Source organism: Ananas comosus, unplaced genomic scaffold (assembly GCF_001540865.1).
Source record: "Ananas comosus cultivar F153 unplaced genomic scaffold, ASM154086v1, whole genome shotgun sequence".
In the NCBI taxonomy this organism is placed as follows: Eukaryota; Viridiplantae; Streptophyta; class Magnoliopsida; order Poales; family Bromeliaceae; genus Ananas; species Ananas comosus.
In genome coordinates this window covers 17,883-25,319 of record NW_017890957.1, presented here as the reverse complement: position 1 = coordinate 25,319, position 7,437 = coordinate 17,883, and the positions used below count along the sequence as shown (strand labels likewise).

Below are 7,437 nucleotides of genomic sequence, written 5' to 3'. Positions count from 1 at the left end.
GGCCGACCGAGTGGTGGCAGGTATCACTTTGATTTCTGGCATTAGAGTTCGCACTCTCTTTGATACCGGTGCATCTCATTCGTTTGTTAGCCGAGTACTTGCATTATTGCATGGTCTAGAGTTAGGAGCCTTGTCTCAGGCACGAGAGGTGCAGATCCAGACCATGTTTTATAGGTTGCGGAGTGTTGTTCGTCGTGTCCGGTGCAATTGGATTTGTGGATCATGCCCGCAAACTTGTTGGTTTTAGGGCAGCTGCAAAACTTTGACGTTGTGCTCGATATGGATTGGTTGGCCCGGTACTTTGCTACGATTGATTGTGGAGCGAAGACAGTGACGTTCCGTGAGCCAAGCCAGGAGGAGTTTAATTTTAGGGGCTGCAGGAGCACGTTGTTTGCTACTTGGATTTCTTCGGCGAGGGCTCGACAGCTGATGAGCAGAGGATGCGTCGCGTTTCTGGCGACGGTAGTAGAGGTACCTACGGTGGCGCCGGGACTAGAGGATATCCCAGTAGTCCGCGAGTTTTCGAATGTGTTTCCCCCTGAGTTGACGACGATGCCGCCGGAGAGGGAGATTGAGTTCGTGATTGATGTAGTTCCTAGAACTGCACCAATCTCAAAGGTACCTTACCGGATGGCACCGGCAGAGCTGAGAGAGTTAAAGGCACAGTTGCAAGATCTGATGGATAAGGGGTATGTGAGACCCAGTGTGTCGCCTTGGGGAGCGCCGGTGTTATTTGTAAAGAAGAAAGATGGTTCGCTCAGGTTATGTGTGGATTACCGGGAGCTGAATAAAGTGACCATCAAGAACAAGTATCCACTGCCGCGCATTGATGATTTGTTTGATCAGTTGCAGGGATTCTTCGTCTTCTCGAAGATTGATCTTCAGTCCAGTTACCACCAGTTGAGGGTGAGGGCCGAGGATGTTTCCAAGACGGCTTTTCGGACTCGGTACGGGCATTATGAGTTCACCGTGATGCCTTTTGGATTGACGAATGCCCCTGCCGCATTCATGGATTTGATGAACAGAGTGTTCAAGCCGTTCTTGGATAGATTTGTGGTAGTCTTCATCGATGATATTCTGATTTACTCCCGTAGTGATGCTGAGCATGAGGAGCACTTGAGGATTGTGCTACAGCTTCTGCGAGAGAAGAAGCTGTATGCCAAGTTAAAGAAGTGCGAGTTTTGGTTGCGGGAAGTAGCTTTCTTGGGCCACGTGATTTCTGCAGAGGGAGTGGCAGTAGACCCGAAGAAGATTGATGCTATTCGGGATTGGCCCAGACCGACGACGGTGACTGAGTTGCGGAGTTTTCTTGGACTAGCAGGATATTATCGTCGGTTTGTGGAGGGCTTTGCGAAGCTTTCCACACCCCTTACCAGGTTGACACGGAAGGGGATTCGGTTTGTTTGGAGTGAGGACTGCAAGAGGAGCTTCGACGAGTTGAGACAGAGATTGATGACAGCTCCTATCCTTACCTTTCCTGTGATGGGGTCCTTACCTTTCCTGTGATGGGGAAAGGATTTGTGATCTATAGTGATGCATCGCACAACGGACTGGGTTGTGTGCTGATGCAGCATGGTAGGGTGATTGCTTATACTTCACGACAGTTAAAGGATTATGAGAAGAATTACCCTACGCATGATTTGGAGCTTGCCGCGGTAGTCTTTGCTTTGAAGTTGTGGCGGCATTATTTGTACGGCGAGCACTACGAGGTTTTCACCGATCATAAAAGTTTCAAGTATCTGTTCACTCAAAAGAAATTGAATCTGAGGCAGCGCCGGTGGCTAAAGCTACTGAAGGACTATGACATTAGTATTCAGTATCATCCCGGCAGGGCGAATGTAGTGGCAGATGCGTTGAGCAGGAGGGCAGCGCAGAGCTTGAGCTTGTTGATCACTCAGCAGAGACCGCTACTTGAGGAGCTACAGCGGCTGAGGCTTGAGGTGGTGTCCCCTGGGTCTGCTGCAAGACTGATGTCTCTGGTCTTGCAGCCCACTCTGTTAGATAGGATCCGGGAGAAACAGAGTGGAGATCCGCATTTATTGAGGATTCGAGAGCAGTTAGTTAAGGGACAGGTCGAGGGTTTTGCTTTGGACAGTTCAGGAGTACTGCGGTACAGGGACCGACTGTGTGTGCCTGTGGATTCAGAGATCCGAGAGGACATCTTGAGGGAGGCTCATTGTTCGCTTTATACGGTTCACCCTCGGGGAGCCAAGATGTATAAGGACTTGAAGGCACAGTTTTGGTGGAATGGGATGAAGAGGGACATTGGCAGATTTGCAGCTCAGTGTCTGACTTGCCAACAGGTGAAGGCCGAGCATCAAGTATCTGCTGGCAAGCTTCAGAGTCTGTCAGTGCCAGAGTGGAAGTGGGAACAAATCACGATGGATTTTATTGTGGGGTTGCCTAGAGCACAGAGTGGCTTCGATGCGATTTGGGTGATAGTGGATAGATTGACCAAGTCTGCTCACTTCCTGCCAGTTCAGACCACCTGGTCCAGAGAGAGACTCGCACAGCTTTACTTGAATGAGATCGTCAGGCTACATGGTGTGCCGGTATCGATCGTATCAGACTAAGACCCGAGGTTTGTTTCGCATTTCTGGAGGAGTTTACAGATAGCGTTGGGGACTCAGTTATATTTCAGCATAGCATTTCACCCACAGACGGATGGTCAGTCGGAGCGGACCATTCAGACTCTAGAGGACATGCTGAGAGCGTGTGTTCTGGATTTCGGAGGAGGGTGGTATCGACACTTGAGACTGGTAGAGTTTGCGTACAACAACAGCTATCAAACGAGCTTTCAGATGGCTCCGTTTGAGGCGGTGTATGGACGCAGGTGTCGATCCCCGTTGTTTTAGAGTGATGTGGGTGAGAGGAAGACACTTCGGCTTGAGATTTTGCTAGAGGCTGAGGAAAAGGTCAGAGTCGTTCGACGACATCTTTTGACAGCCCAGAGCCGCCAGAGAAGCTACGCCGATACCAGGAGACGGGACTTGGAGTTCCAGATTGGAGATCATGTATTTCTTAAAGTCTCGCCGTCCAGAGGGATTCGCCGATTTGGAGTGCGTGGAAAGCTCAGCCCACGTTTCGTTGGCCCTTTTGAGGTATTGGAGCGAGTTAGACCAGTTGCTTATCGGATTGCTCTACCACCCCGACTTGCTGGTATCCATGATGTGTTCTACGTCTCGGCGCTGAGGAGTATGTTTTCGATCCTTCTCACGTGATTGACTTCACTCCACTAGAGTTTGGCGAGGATCTGAGATACGAGGAGCGACCGGTGCGGATTCTTGCTCGTGAAACGAAAGAATTGCGCAACCGGGTCATCCCGTATGTAAAGGTGTAGTGGAGTAATCACGAGGAGAGGGAGGCGACTTGGGAGCCCGAGATAATGATGAGGGAGTCCTATCCCTATCTATTTGATGCCCTGAGCTGAGGTATGTTTTAGTTTCGAGGATGAAACTTTTTTAGTGAGGGAGGATGTTAGATACTGAACCTTAGCAAATTAGCAAGGTTACAGTATATGTTATGCTTGATTGAGCTCGAGACGTTTTGCGCAAAATAGACGTAAAAAACGGACTTTGAAACTCAAGTTTCAAAGTAGAGGACTAAAGTTGAATATCGTAGTAGGTGAGGGGCATTTGGATAATTGTCGCCTTTCAACCTTATCCCACCGCCTTAATTAGGATAAGGTGGCAGATGCTAATTAAGGTTGCTTTCCTCTCTCTCTCTCTTTATGTTAGCTCGTGGGCACTGTGGAGAGCTCGAGCTCGGGAGGTTTTCGTCGTCGACGTCGCGCCGCGGTGCCGTTCGAGCGTGCGTTCGTCGTCGTAGCGTTGTGAGGAGGCCGGGCGAGGGTGTGATTCCGCCGTTCTCGACGTCGCGCCGGGTTGGATTTAGCTACCGAGGTGGGTTTATCATCGGAATTCTACTCCTATAGTATTGTTGGTCGACATGTATCATTAATATTACAAGTTGTTATTGTTTAGCTCAAATTCATGAGTAGGTATGTTGTAGACATATAAACTGAATTGGGAGCATGTTATTAGTTGTTATTAATTATACATGTTGGACTTGGATAAAACATAGAAGAAAACCAGCGTTCGGGACCTGGCATATGTTAAACTACCTGATTAAGCCCTAGGGGCCGTTGTATTTTTATACTATTGCAGTATCCTCATAGTGAGTATCCCAGGTAGTTCAGATTTAAGTTACGCTCGTGCTGGGATGCCGAGCCGATTTTTACAGTAGTGTTTACAGTATTCCGGATTAGTGGGTGCCGTAGTGGTTGACGGCAGACCCGGATTTGATCCTTCCGATATCAGATTGTGCCGAGGGCACGTGACTAGTGGTTGGTAGTACTGTTAGACCTGCTTTCTTGACTTTAGCCTGTGAGAGCCTGATTGAGCTCGACAAAGATACGCTTGCATACTCAGTTGGGTCGCGCCCACGAGTGCCACTCCGGAGTCTGGCTTTGTGCTTTCGAGTTGATGTCGCTGATTAGTTGCTATCCACGGACTGTTTAGTGTGGAGGTAGCGCGGCTTAGACAGGCGGGACGGGTGCGTACACAGTCCCTAATGAGATTGGGTCAGAAGTGATAGTAGACACAGTTGGATAGTGTAGTGGCATGTAGCTGTGGATTTCTTTCCGGGTTTACCTTTTAGCCTTGTTTCCTACTGTAGTCTTAGTGGGTGAGCCGATGATTTTGAGGGCGGTACCCACTGAGGACTACTTGTTTTACAGTAGTTCTCACGCCCAATTGTTACCCTGTGTTTTGCAGAGCCTGCTGTTCCGGCTACTGCGTCTTCAGAGGCTGATCGAGGCAAGGGCATCGCGAGCTAGAGCCCTACCCGACGAATCGCCGTGCTAGAGGATCACCAGCTGCAGGTAGTAGTGTTTTTTATTTTGAGCTTATGTATTTACTGATACTAGAACTCGCTGGAGCGAGTGTTTTTGTACTTGTTAGTTTGTATGTATATGAGATTTGTTCATTCTACCTGCTTAGTTCTTTTTAGCTCTACACTATTGTTTGTAGTATTGTATATTTTACAGATACAGCTATCGCTTCGTATATAGAAAAAATTTCTTTGTATACGGCGGATTTGTCGGCGTGCCAGGGGAACGTGTAATCCGGGGCGTGACATTGTTTGTTTTTGTAGCCATGAAAGTAAAGTTCTTTCAATTTCCTTATTTATTTTACAGAAAATAATGACGTAAAAGATAAAATTTTTATTTTAAATTATTTATTTTGTTTTTACTCTCTTTTCTGTATGATGTTTTGGAAAGTTTGAATTTTTTTCAAAGGTGAAGTTATGATGAATCAAACAACAAAAGATAGTTATTTTGTTTTTACTCTCTTTTCTGTATGATATTCGGCGCTGCCCGGATTTTTCCTGGGAATCCTAGTTGGTGAATCACTAATGGATATTTATTACAACCATTCAAGTAACAAATAAATTATTGTTGGTTATTGCTGCTGGAGCTATAATAAAAGACCAAGGAGGTGCAGCTCTATTTAAAACAGTGATGGGCCTCGATTTGTAGATCCGAGTCGAAGCGACTTACGAACCGTATTCAAATGAGTTTATTTTTTGCAATAATGTAATAATAATAAGTTGATTTGCCAAACTTCATTTCAAGTTGTTAGTAGAGCATCTCGCACTACTGCGATAAGAAGCCAAATATTTTGAGGCCTAAATATTTCGAATTCTAGAGCGCGGCATCTGTTGCAGCAGCAGCAGGGATAGACAAAATACGTCTTTAGTCACCGCTTCATCAGAAGAATTGCTTTTTATTAAAAAAAAAATATGTTATCCGCTTTATTTATTCAGTAAATAAATTTAACTAAAAGAGTTGAGACAATGCAGTCTCAAAAAATATTGAAGGCAACCAAACAAAAAAGACAAGTGAAAATAAAAATAAAAAATCATACAAAAATTGATAATTTTATTCCTCACTCAAAGCCAAGTCACTAAAAGCTGCAAAACTCAGCCCATTTTCTGGTCACGTTCTGAATTCGTCTAATAATCAGAAAATGGCCAAATGATCGTTTCCTAAAAATTATGTTATTTCTTTCCCATCAGATCATCCAACAACAGATTGCGATCTTGGTTAGAAGACTATTGCTAATCGTTTGTTTTATTAGATGACTGTTACTTGTAAACATGCAGACGGTGCTCGGAGACATCTGTCTGCCTCTTCCTTCCTCCTTTCTCTGTCATTAATGAAGAAATTAATTTGCAATGCAAGGACACATGATTAGAGAACTCAGATCTTTTCCTCCCAAATTAAGATACGCACAGTAATAATAATCAACTACTAATAAATTACTTACGAACCATATCCTATTCGAAACTCGTTCACTCTTACTATTATTCGAGAATTGTTATATCCAACCAGTTATGATACACGTGCGATCTACATCACATTTGCAAATTAAATTGAATTTAAATATAAATTTCAAGTTAAAATCAATTATGAATTTAAAGTTAAATTTTTATTTTTTACTTTTATTTATAAATTTGATTTGATTCTCAGTATATTTTAATTTAGTTATACTGTAAATATTTTTTAGATGTATTTCATAATATATATAATTTTTTTTTAAATGTATACCTAATACTGAATATGAAAGAAACAGAAGTGGGCCGAGCGAGCTTGAGAGAGAGAGAGAGAGAGAGAGAGAGAGAGAGAGAGTGCATGCCGAGAGCGACCTCATTTTGTTTAGATCTCCGTCATTTATTTGGCTTCAGGGGTTTGAGAAGTGGGCCATTTTCTTCGTCTTCTTCTTCTTTTTGGTGTTGTTTTGCTGCAGCCAGGTTGGGCATGAGCACTAATTATTTTGCGAGTCTTTTTTTTTTTAGAGATAGGTAAGCACGCTACCCGCTTCGTTTATTATTCATTTAGAAATAAACTTAGCTAGAAATATGAATCAACTAGAATTCGAACTTGAAACCTCGGATGCCAACCACCAAGCGCTTTACCACTTGCTCTAGGGATAGTCGGTAATTATTTTGCGGGTCTTAGCAGCCTTTTTGAAGGGTTATCATTTCAAGGTTGTTCAATTAGAAACTTTTAAGGCGAATTAACTGAAGGGGAAGGCAACAGTCTGATATTTCGACTTGTAATTGGATGTTTTTGTCTGCATGCATGTCATCTTATGTACTACTTCCGGGGCTACCAGTGAAACATTTTCTGGTGCTTCAGGGATGAAAGAGAGCACGGTCTAAGTGAATCTCAACAAATTCTAATGGCTTTGATAGGCGAACTGAGTATTTGCGCTAACTATTCATTTTTGTACGGAGTTGTAGGATGGATGTTGCCTGCTGCCAATTAGATGGCAATGCTAATGCTGTTGACTTCTGCCCCTTGATTGCGCGCCCTCTTGTAGCGTGTATGTTGCCGCAGCCAGAATGTGATGAAAAGGATCATACAGTTTATAT

At 44.3% G+C, this 7,437-nt stretch overlaps 1 long non-coding RNA gene across 1 annotated transcript; it reads left to right on the top strand.

Annotated features, from left to right (window-relative positions):
* Window positions 1-3,843: 3,843 nt before the first annotated feature.
* On the top strand, window positions 3,844-5,189 carry LOC109704474. The gene is made up of 2 exons (XR_002214392.1): window positions 3,844-3,902; window positions 4,776-5,189. It is a non-coding gene; the product is annotated as an uncharacterized LOC109704474 (long non-coding RNA).
* Window positions 5,190-7,437: the final 2,248 nt, after the last annotated feature.